This window comes from Caretta caretta, chromosome 13 (assembly GCF_965140235.1).
Source record: "Caretta caretta isolate rCarCar2 chromosome 13, rCarCar1.hap1, whole genome shotgun sequence".
NCBI classification, from domain to species: Eukaryota; Metazoa; Chordata; order Testudines; family Cheloniidae; genus Caretta; species Caretta caretta.
In genome coordinates, this window is record NC_134218.1 from 17,636,610 (window position 1) to 17,648,943 (window position 12,334).

The following is a 12,334-nucleotide window of genomic DNA, read 5'->3' on the forward strand; positions in this document are numbered from 1 at the left end:
TGACTAGCTGTAACTCTCCCTTCTAATCTCTGCAGATAAGGGAAATACTGCTGAATAGCATCTCATATTGTCAATGGGAAAGGGGGGTGGGGAAAGCCAGAGGAGGAATTCACTAGCACCATGTGGCAGAAACAAGAGAAATCTATTTGTGAAATCCAAGCAGAGTTTTAAAAAATCATATTGTAATTTTGCTTTAAATGCAATACTAAAAGCTCTGCAGAATATAGTGTAAGGAACAAACCTTTGCTGGACGTTAGATAAAGGAGATGTGACTTAAGACTTTTCCAACTGTTGTTTCCATGAGACAAAGACCTTGATGTTTGCAGGCATTTGACATCATTCAGCCATCATTTCCTATGACTGAGGGCATGGGGATGATGAAATGCTAAGGCCCACTGCACAGATTTCAATGGCTGAGTATCCAAGACCCTCTCAAGAATTTGGATTCATATAATGACTGAAAATCTGACAGCTGTTTGCCAGAAATGAATTAGTGGTTTCAGCCCAGTTCATATCAGATATGTGTCCATGTCACAAGAATCACCATCACAATAGGCACTGAGGCCCAAATAATGGTATTTAGGGGCCTAACTCCCCTTGAAATTTATATCAAGAGGAGTTAGGCCCCTAAATACTGTTGAGGATCTGGGCTTAACTCTCCCCCTTGTTGTAAGCAGCCTAGACCTGGAAACCAAAGGACTTGTTGGGGACACTGGGGCATGGCCACTAGGTAACTCGAGAGGATGGAAGACCATGAGTGGCGATGAAGCCCCCTCGCACTAGGCCCAAGTGTCCTTGGCCCCCCCCTCCCACTTGGAGGCACTCGCAACAGCTCTGCGTACTAGGCCCAAGTGTGCTTGGCCCCCCCGCCTGGAGGCACTCACAGCAGTTATGCTGAGGATCTGCAACAATATGTTGCAGAGTCAGACTGCCTGAAACTAAACAAGGCCAAACAGGGCAGATATGGAAGAAAAATGCTGAATAAAGCAGCTTTATGTATAGTTTAACAAATGATACAAAAAACAAGGGAACTAGCTGGTAACTGGATTGGCTGGCTATATGGATACTTAGGGAAGCTTGCTATTAGATAAGTATGCTGAAGAAAGGATGTATAAAAGCCTGTGTAACTTCCTGCTTTGTGTGCAGGATTTGAGAGTCTATTCTCCCTGTACCTTTTTGAAGCTTCAAATAAACTTTTCTGCTTCTCCACCCCGTTGTGATTATTGGGTGAAGCACACCGGGTAGCGAACCAAACCCTGCTGTTGTTTTGCCTCTCAGCACTGGGTGCCAGCAACAGCTTTTGGCATCCCTGGGTGGGCGACGAGGCTGCTATGTAGCCTTGCCCGGACCCCTCCTGGAGGTCGAGGATTGCAGCGAGAACCGACGCCCAGCGTGCACCGGTGAGTTCATCAGGGGCCTCGGAGGAGATGCGATTTGATCGACCCCGGAGGGCACAACGGTGCAACGCACTCATATAGTGGAGAAGCAGCTGTGGACGACGGTGAGGAACCGGTCCCTTGGACTTAGGGGAGGAGCAGCTGCGGACGACAGTGAGGAACCGGTCCCTTGGATAAGGTAGGAACCTTTTGAAATCTGGATTGTATGCTCTGTTGGAACCTGGGGACGCCCAGAGTTACCCTGTAGGTACGGGACAGGGACAGAGCTCGGGGGTTAGGGCACGGTGTATGCCCCTAGAGTGCATTCTAGCAAACTGGAAGGTATCTGGTGCGGATCCGATGACTAAGAGCCAATTAAAATGATTCTGTACAGTTGACTGGCCTCAATATCAACTAGAGGACCAGGAGTGGTGGCCACCAGGAGGGTCAATTAATTACAACGCGATCCTCCAATTAGTTTTGTTTTGTCAGTGAATGGGTAAATGGAATAAACATTTGTATGCACAAGCGTTTATGGCTTTAAGAGATAGAACAGAGTTGTAATTCTGCAGAGCTGTAATTTGACTCCGACTGGTTCGCTAGTAGCTAATGTTAGTCCCCAGACCCCCACCCCCACTGTAATGGCAGAGCCAGTGTCCCCTTCAGCCCCCACACCCCCACCTTATAAGGGTAGGATGCCTCGGGTTACAGAGATCACCCCCTCAGTGGGACTCTATCCTTTGCTTACCGAGACCGTTGTGGCTTGCCCAGGGGCAGACGGACGTCAGGCTACCACTATGCAAGTTTACACCCATGTGCCATTCAATCCAATAAACTTAGCAGCTTTTAAAACAAGGCTGGGGAATTCTCCATGAACCCAAGCTGGTTTATTTCAGTCTTTGAGGAGTGCCTCAGTAGTCACAAGCCAGATTGAGACTACTGTAATATCCTCCTGAGAACCCTGTTGTCTGAGGTGGAGAGGGATCAGGTTACAGCTAAGGCAAGGGGAGCGTCAGCTTTCAAGCGAAAAAAAAAAAAGAAAGGAAGCTATCTGTAAAGTTCCTACCCCAAGTAATCCTAAGCAGCTCAGGGCATTTCTGGGTATGGCAGGCTTTTGCAGGATATGGATCCCAGAGTTTGGACTCTGGGCTAAACCCCTGTACAACTGTGTAAAAGGAGCAGATCATGACCCCTTCTATTGGACCCTAGAGGCTGACAGGGCATTTAAAATCCTGAAAAGAAAATTGATGGAAGCCCCGGCACTGGGCCTGCCGGATCTCTCTAAGCCGTTTCAGTTGTATGTACATGAACGAAAGGGGGTGGCCCTAGGAGTGCTCACACAGCTGTTAGGAGCATGGAGACGTCCCATGGCTTATTTTTCTAAGCAACTGGATCAGGTTGCAAAGGGTTGGCCGGCATGTTTACGGGCGGTTGCAGCTACTGCCCTACTGCTTGAGGAAGCTGAGAAGCTAACATTGGGAGGGGTTATGCAAATCTATATTCCCCATATAGTCCGAGCCTTATTGGATGCAAAGGGAGGGCTTTGGCTCACCCAGGCTCGGATTGCTCGATATCAGGCTAAGCTCTTAGAGAACTCTGAAGACATCTTACAGCCTTGCCCCTCCCTTAACCCAGGCACCCTCTTGCCAGAAACAGAGGAACAGAAACATGACTGTTTAGAGATCATAGATGCCCAGTACTCCAGCCGTCCGGATTTAAAGGATGTACCCCTCCCACATGCAGATTATGAGTGGTACACTGATGGTAGCAGTACTGTAATAGATGGGCAAAGGAGGGCGGGTTATGCTGTTGTGACCCTCCATGACACTGTGGAAGCTGAAGGTTTGCCTGCTGGGACCTCTGCCCAGCTTGCCGAACTAATAGCCCTGACCCGTGCACTTGAACGGTCAAAAGGAAAGCGGGTCAACATTTTTACCGATTCAAAGTATGCTTTTGGTGTGCTGCATGCTCATGCTGGCCTATGGAAGCAAAGGGGAATGCTGGCAGCCCAAGGCTCCCCAGTCAAGTACGGGCCCCAAATCCTCTGGCTTCTAGAAGCCGTACAACTTCCCTCGGAAGTGGCGGTGGTACACTGTAAAGCCCATCAAAGGGAAGATCAAGATGTGGCCAGAGGTAATGCTAGGGCAGATAGAGAGGCTAAGCATGCTGCCACCCTGCCATCCCCTCAGACTGAGAACGCCCATATGCATGCCCTTATCCCATCAGTAGGGGAGCTTCCAACCCCTCAGTACTCTGAGGAGGAGAGACAGCTAACTGACAAATTCGGTCTCCGGGAAAAGGAGGAATGGCTCCATTCCCCGGAAGGGAAGGTCCTCTTACCAAAGGGCCTGATCCGGCCAGTGCTGCAGAAACTACATCAAACCACTCATGCTGGCAGGGAAGCACTTATCCAGCTAATGGGAAAATACTTTATCACTTCCGGACTCCAACCCCTGGCTGCCCAGGTACAAGCGGACTGCTGAGTCTGCCAAAAGAATGACCCCCGACTGGGACATCCTGTGCCACCAGCTGCCCTAGAACCCACTCTGGGCCCTGGACAAGTGTGGCAAATAGACTTTACTGAGTTTCTCCGGACCCAAGTGTTCAAATATCTCCTTGTCATAGTGGATCAGTTCAGCGGATGGCCAGAAGCCTTCCCATGCTGTAATTGCACTGCCAGACAGTGGCCCTCAAGTTTGTTAAGGAGATCATTCCTCGCTTTGGACTCCCCCTGTGGATGGAATCTGACAACGGGACACACTTCACGTCAAAAATCATTCAAAGCATCTCACATGCCTTACAGATCCCCTGGAAACTCCATATGCCCTGGAGACCGCAAGCCAGTGGTGTAGTGGAGCGTACCAATCAGACCCTTAAACGGCATCTCTCAAAAGTGTGCCAAGAAGCCCCACTGCGATGGCCTGATGCTTTGCCCCTCATCCTACTTCATATCCGCGTTCTCCCTAAGGGTAGATTAGGGCTTAGTCCCTTTAAAATTATGTTTGGAAGGGCATAGCCTATGAATGGCACCCCGGTTCTGTCAGGGGAATGGGAGCTGGGTAATGGTTTTTTGTCACAGTATATGTGTTCCCTGTCTGCTGTTCTCGTCTCTTCACAGGTATACCAAGGATTCCCAGCCTCTCCCCTTGGACACTCCCGTCCACTCCTTACAGCCCGGTGACTCTGTGCTTGTTCGTACCTGGAAAGATGAGCCTCTCCAGGAAAGGTGGAAAGGACCCTATACCGTCCTGCTGGTCTCCCATACAGCGGCAAAGATCGAGGGACACAAGAACTGGATCCATCACTCTCGTCTGAAGGCAGTACCCGCCCCCTCATCAGTAGAACAGTGGACCGTCCAACCTGCTGACTCCTCATCTAGTGACGATCTCGGGCTAAAGCTACTGTTTAAAAGACACAAATAGTGGGCACCTTAACGCTAAAATGGGCCCAGCCTGGTACTGGAGACCCTGGGTTGGGAAGACTCTGGTGATAATTAATTGGGTAAAATTGTTATTCTCTGTATTGGTATTTCCAAACTGTGCATATCGGGAGCATAACTCCTTTGTTTCGCTTGCGCACTATGTTGCTACTTTAACAAATCAGACTGATTGCTGGGTATGTGCTCCAACTCCACTGTCCCCCAAAACGGGAATGCCCCTTGACATGCTGCCCTTGACCCTAGCAGAATTAGCCACCACCAAAGAGCAGGAAAGAACGGACTTGCCGTTCTGAAATAAGACCTCTTTACAGCAAGCCACTTATCAGGACCAGAAGTATTCAGTTGCAGTACTCACTAAGGGAGTATTAGGTTTTACCCGAAACCAATCTGATCACTATGGGCGTCCTGTGGGAAAAAGCTCCTGTGTTATTACACAGTGGGCTGATGGGTATTGAATAAAGACCAAAAGGGGAGGACAGCAGTGTGGATGTAATGGTTCCTCCCCTTTTAGGGAAACTCTTACAAATAATCTTGCCATAAAAAAAAGGGTTTGGAAATATAACTTGCCATCCAGTTAATATCTCCAATGTAGCAAGCCAATGGTGGGTTTGTAGTGGTCCCTATGGCGAGTGTAATTTGAACGGCACAATTAGAAACGCCCCCACTTGTACCCAATTAGGAGGATGGGATGCCCCTTAGGGGCATATGAACTGTTTGGAAAAACAGCCTTAAATATCCCAGGAATCCCCTTAAGAAACAGTCCTTACTGGGCCCTACAGGGTCACTATTTTGTATGTGGCCGAAAGGCTTACAAGTTGCTGCCAGCCAACTGGACAGGTAGCTGTTATATAGCTCATGGAGTTCCTCATCTGTCAATAACTGCCACACAGCCCAAAGGAAAGATTAGAAATGCCCGAGACACCTCTGTTGAGTCACGAGAAAAGACCCTGCGGCGACTGACTATGGGATTGGAGGGCAATATGAAGAATTCCCTCACAACCAAGAAGCTTGTAGGGTGCTCTGTACTGGGAATAGCGCCACTGTTTTCCAGGCCAGCCATGGCATGCATAGGCCGCTATACTGTAAGGCTGCAAATGGTACTTGAGAAAGTTGCCTTAGAGTTAGAGGACTCAGTTAGTGATTTAGGGTCAGCAGTAAAAACATTAAATAAAGAGGTACAGTAGGTCTGGACGTTTTCCCTCCAAAACAGGCTGGCTTTGGACTATCTCTTGGCATCCCAAGGAGGGGTTTGTGCCCTTGTCGGGCCCCGATGTGTATATGTAAATGATAGCAGTTATGAAATCTATGAAAAGGTGGTACAGGCTGAGGCCCATGCCCGAGCTGGAGCACAGATTGCCTATACTGCCCCAGAGAGCGATTGGTTGCAAACCTTGTTTTCAGGCTGGGGTTTGTCATCTTGGCTTGGTGGTTTATTTAGCCTGTTATTGACATTTCTCTTTCCTGTATTGCTTGTATTAATGGTATTATGCTGTGCAGTATCATGTGTCAGGGCCCTTTTGCAAAAGTTAATAAGTCATTCTCTTCAGGGCTATCACAAAGTGCTTATGCAAAGTCCTATTGTAAAGAAATAAGTAGCCCAAGTGAGAAAACTCAGAGCCAAGGCTGTTGAGTGTTCTCAAAGGAGGGAGTTGTTGGGGACACTGGGGCATGGCCACTAGGTAACTCGAGGGGATGGAAGACCATGAGTGTCGATGAAGCCCCCTCGCACTAGGCCCAAGTGTGCTTGGCCCCCCCGCCTGGAGGCACTCACAGCAGTTATGCTGAGGATCTGCAACAATATGTTGCAGAGTCAGACTGCCTGAAACTAAACAAGGCCAAACAGGGCAGATATGGAAGAAAAATGCTGAATAAAGCAGCTTTATGTATAGTTTAACAAATGATACAAAAAACAAGGGAACTAGCTGGTGACTGGATTGGCTGGCTATATGGATACTTAGGGAAGCTTGCTATTGGATAAGTATGCTGAAGAAAGGATGTATAAAAGCCTGTGTAACTTCCTGCTTTGTGTGCAGGATTTGAGATTCTATTCTCCCTGTACCTTTTTGAAGCTTCAAATAAACTTTTCTGCTTCTCCACCCCGTTGTGATTATTGGGTGAAGCACACCGGGTAGCGAACCAAACCCTGCTGTTGTTTTGCCTCTCGGCACTGGGTGCCGGCAACTAACTACTACTACTACTGACTACTACTACTACTACTGACTACAGATTACTAATCGCTCTAGGATAGGCTGAGGTACACTTTTACCAGCGCTAAGATTCACTAACACCCCCACACACACCTCCTCCCTCCCCCCCACCCACACACACGTGCGCGCAATTAATTTGGATCACATCTTTGGAGATTACTTGATACAAAAGAGACTGCAGGTCATCTCCTCTCTCTGGACCTCTGTTTTCTGCTGAAGTGGAAAGGGAACAGCTTTAGTGGGCAAGTCACTCAGGTAGACTTGGTGAACTGAAGATTGATTTCTGCTCCATATGCAGCTAATCACCTCCCTCTCCACCTCCAAAGCACTTCTCCTGCCAGCTCTCTCAGTTTTACCTGCCAAGTACAGAACACAACCCATAGCATCAATATTCCTCTTGCAAAAATGCATGCACAATCACACACCTAATCTGCATGCCAATCAGACAATTGAACATATAAATTACCATAACTGGCCACTTGCATGTTCAATTATAGGGATCAGCAACCTTTGGCACGTGGCCTCGGCCCACGCCACTTCCCGCAGCCCCCATTGGCCTGTGACGGCGAACTGCAGCCAGTAGAAGCTGTGATCAGCCGAACCTGCAGACACTGCAGGTAAACAAACTGGCCTGACCCGCCAGTGGCTTTCCCTGGAGGGCCGCATGCCAAAGGTTGCCGATCCCTGAATTATAAACAGTCTTCCGTCCAATGAGGGAAATGATTTCCAAAGCAAATTAGGTGCAGAACTGGGTAGACATCTTTGCATGGGGAAAATTTTGAATATTCTGGTCAATTTATTAAATAAAGAAACACCTGCCTTGCTTAGTTTAGTGTTTCAGCTTGTCTTGTGCATCTGAATGATATAGTTTGTACCCAATTTCAATTGTAAGTTCCTTGGAGCAGGGACTACATCCTCTAGTTATATTTGTGAAATGGCCACTATCTTGACTGACACCAGAGAATGAACTGGAGATCTCTCGAGCTGAAGCTAAAGAGCCAGGCACTGTAGCTGGGAGCTGTAACAGATTCACATCATCTGTGGTTTGGGAGGCAGACACATACCCCACACTGACCAGCAGGTTACATTTGCACAGCACTATGCAGTCGGTCACAGCCTTCAGCATGTAACCATCCACTCCCAACTCAACTTACCCATTTTAACTGAACTCCCTGTGAAAGTCCACATGCTGGAAAATCACAGAGTTGGTGGTGGTTATTATATTTAACGAAACAAGACAAAAACAAAACAAGGAAGTTTGCCCCCTAGGGTTTTTCCTTCTTCAGATGCTCAGTGCTCTATTAAGAATAGTGCTCTGAGCACGATGACATGACGATTACAAGGCTGCTGCTAAGAGGCCAGATCCGCTATTACACCAAGGAACATTTTATTCAGTTCCTCCTCTGATTTGGAACTTTCTCTGCATAGCTAGTGAGCTCCTTGTTGATCCAGCTTACACATTTTCCGGTCAGGTTCTGCTCTCCGTAACAGCAGCATGAACTTGATCTCACACCGGTATACAAAAGCACTGGCCCAATGACATTTATTTCCCTCACTGCACTGTTAAGCACGTTCTTTTTCTGAATAGCTTTTTGGCCATACATCTTCCAAGCCACCCCGTTTCTACAGCAGGCACTAACGTTAGAAAAAGCTAGACCACAAAACAGTGTTTTACCATCCTCTACCTACTTTAGGTCTCATGGACAAAGGGCGCCATGTAACACCACATCTCTAAGGCTGCCCTGAACTGAGTCACAACTCTATCAGCATGGCTGAGAACCAAGGCACAGCAGGCATAAACAGATCTGACACAACATCATGATTATTCACATTGCTCCAACTCCTGAGGTCCCAACAGCTGGCGAGAGAGGGCTAAAGACAAGGAAACTGCCACAAGTTGCTCCTCATGGAAGCTGCTCATCAATCCTTCTGGCAGAGGGTTCTCTCCACACGCCAGCCCCCACAATCCCTCCAGATCCACATAGATCCCCCAGGGAGAGGGGGGACCTGCAGGAGGCCATGACTCTCTGTGAGGAGGCCTCATGCCTCCACCCTGGTTCTGGGTCTCTGGTGGCCCGACTCTGCAGCATAGCTCCAATGGAACAGTGCTAATGGGGCTCTTGTCTCTGACACTTCCCTGAGGGACACCCCCAAAAGGCAGATTCCTGTTGCAAGTTCCAAAGGGCTGGTGAGGAGATGATCTGTATCTGTCCTCTATCATCCTGCCCCCTCCTCTCCCAGACCACTGTGGCCCTCCACACGGATCCCAGGAGCCACGGAACAAGGTGTGAAGAAGAGGGGGGAGAATATTGCAATGAAGTCAGCCAAGCCCCATTCTGAAGGGAATGAGGGAGATCCCCTCAGAATAATGATCTTGGGGATGGGGGTGGGAGTGTGATTTAAACACTCAGTTTTTCATCAGTCCAGCAAACTCCCAGGACTCCAATAGGAGCTTCACTTGAATCAGAACCGATTTTTATTTTATTACAGCAAAGAACTAGCTTTCCCTCACATCTCGCAATTACACCAGAAACTGACACTTCAAGAGCACAATCTCTTCCCTGGAGGGGAATCTGTGTTTTCAGCATTGCTGTAAGAAATGAGCCACATGGAAGAGCAGGATGCAGCTCCCTGGACGCTCCCCACCTTCCTCCTATTGCAGAGAGGGTTACAGTACATCTCGAAAAGACACTGCAAGAAACTTGCTGGTAACTTCACACACCTGCACACAATGCATGGAGAGAGAGAGACGCCCACTTGCGGAGAAAAGGCTGCATTGCGCCTCACAGGAAACAGCCCCCACCATCCTTTGTGCCTGGCACATCCTATTTGTGCAGCATCCAGAAGCTGTCCAATTTGAAGCATAAATGTTAAGTAATTGATATCCTGCCTCCTCTTCTCCGCACTGCCATGTTACTCTGCATACTTTGGGCAGGATTAGGAGACATGGGATAGCCTCAGTGAAAGTCAGCACATGATGTCCTTTTATGGTAAAGAGCAGAAAGGGGATTTATTTGTGTTTGCTGCATAAACATGCAGGCTGATCTCAGCACTGCCCTTATCTCAGTGGGCATCCAGCTTCTACAGAGAGTGCAAAGCAGAACAGAGCATGCATAGTGAGATCTGCTGGACAAAAACCCAGGTCTGTTTGAGTGCAAACACATTCATTAGCTGCTTTGGCTTTAGCCCAGACTGCACATAACTTCTCATTCTGATTAGCGAGCACTAACTACCCCCCCATGCCAACGTCTACGTGCATTTGACTTAAAGCCAGTAACCTCACATGGGGGCACTGCATGCTATGCATGAAAACTACTCCAGCCCCAAGCAGAGTAAACGGATCAGTGGAAAGGCTGGCAGCGAATCTGCTTCACATAGCTGAGAAGAGAGAAAGAGGCCCCGGTCAAAGCCAGCAGCAGGAAGAGACAGGTCTCAATCCATTGTCACTAAACAAGCTAACGGCAGCCCTTGTGTACCACAGGCCTCTTTCTATGGTGTAACAAGTGAGTTCGAAACCAATGAGAGGCAATAATTGCTCCTGGTCTGCTTGACAGCTTTTGTCCCTTTGCGTTTGCCCTTAGTCCTTACAGCAACATAAAACGTTGCCATGGCAACATAAACTGCTGACTAATGAAACTGCTCAAATGGATTCCTCTCTAGATCTCCAGGAAAATCAGAGCTATAAATAAATGACTGTAAAAAGCAACTGTCAACACACAACCAATGCTCAGAAAAGGTTTTGTTTCAAACACTGGTGTCAGGTACCCAGCCCAGAGGCCCAAGCCACACCTACTTGAGGCATTTACTCAGCCCAAAGGCAGATTTCACAGAGGGCAAACTTTCCTGTAAAAAGTAAAATAAAATAGTCGTAGTAAGTTTCTCTCTCTTCTGGGTGAACAGAAAACCTTTGAAATGTGAACTGTGTGCAAATCAAGTGTAACCAATACAGTGCTGCCTTCTTGCAATTACAGATGGCCTGAAATAACATCTGTCAGAGAGATGTCAGCTATGCCTTTTTACATCAACAGGGGATTGACGCTTAAGTCTAGCACAAAAGCCAAGTTTTTCTATCATTTAGATGTGCAGCTGTTTATGCATTTGTCACCATTGTGTGAGTGAATCAGGCAACTGCATGTGCCCATGGTCGAATAAACAAAGGGCAGAGACAGTGGTGACCCTGAAAGTGCCTGGGACTGTTTTTCTCACGGAGTGATTCTAACAAAATGTTTTCTTATTTCTAAGGGTCATGCTCTCTCCTCTTTAAGTGCAAGCCTTCCTTTATCAGTGGGAGAGCCCAGGACCAAAAGCACAAGCTTCCATCACCTTTCAGCTAACGGAGTTACTTTGAACAGTACGTATGTAGCAGACTGCTAACATTGTTGGGGCCAGCCACACCAGGGAAATATGACCATATATGCCAAGCCAAATGTATATACTGTACCTGCTGTAGGCTAACTAGTGGGTACCAATGTGCAACTACCAGGAAATGAGTTGCAAAAAAACTCCATACAGTCAATCAGGACCACCATGCAAAACTCACGCATTGTACACCACCACCACCCTGTCTGGGTGCAATGAGAATAGCTCTTGCCCTTCATCCATGGATCTCAAAGTCCATCTCTCACGCTCATTAAGCCCTCTACCCCTTACTACAGCTAAGTATTATTGTGCCGACTTACACAGTAAAAAAAGTGACCCTGCTGCCGAAGGCAGCAGCACTGAGATAGTCTAGAACAGTGGTTCTCAACCAGAGGTCTCGGGCCCCCTGGGGGCTGCAAGCAGGTTTCAGGGGGTCCACCAAGCAGGGCCAGCGTTAAATTCACTGGGGCCTAGGGCAGAAAGCCAAAGCCACACTGCATGGGGCTGAAGCCCGGGGCTCTGAGCCCCACCACTTGGGGCTCAAGTCTAAGAAATGCAGCTTCATGGGGGCCCCTGGGGCGGTCTATGGCAGTCGTTTTCAACCAGGGGTATGCTTACCCCTGGGGGTACGCAGAGGTCTTCCAGGGGGTACATCAACTCATCTAGCTATTTACCTAGTTTTACAACAGGCTAAATAAAAAGTACTAGCAAAGTCAATACAAACTAAAATTTCATACAGACAGACTTGTTTATACTGTTCTATATACATACACTGAAATGTAAACATCATATTTATATTCCAATGGATTTATAATGATATGGTAAAAATGAGAAAGCCAGCCATTTGTCAGTAACAGTGTGCTGTGATACCTTTGTATTTTTATGTCTGATATTTGTAAGCAAGTAGTTTTTAAGTGAGGTGAAACTTGGGGTTATGCAAGACAAATCTGACT

General features: G+C 47.8%; 1 long non-coding RNA gene across 1 annotated transcript; it reads left to right on the top strand.

Moving 5' to 3' along the window:
* Nucleotides 1-702: 702 nt before the first annotated feature.
* LOC142068817 (uncharacterized) lies at nucleotides 703-6,911 on the top strand. The gene is made up of 2 exons (XR_012664714.1): nucleotides 703-1,575; nucleotides 4,495-6,911. It is a non-coding gene; the product is annotated as an uncharacterized LOC142068817 (long non-coding RNA).
* The last annotated feature ends 5,423 nt before the right edge of the window (nucleotides 6,912-12,334 follow it).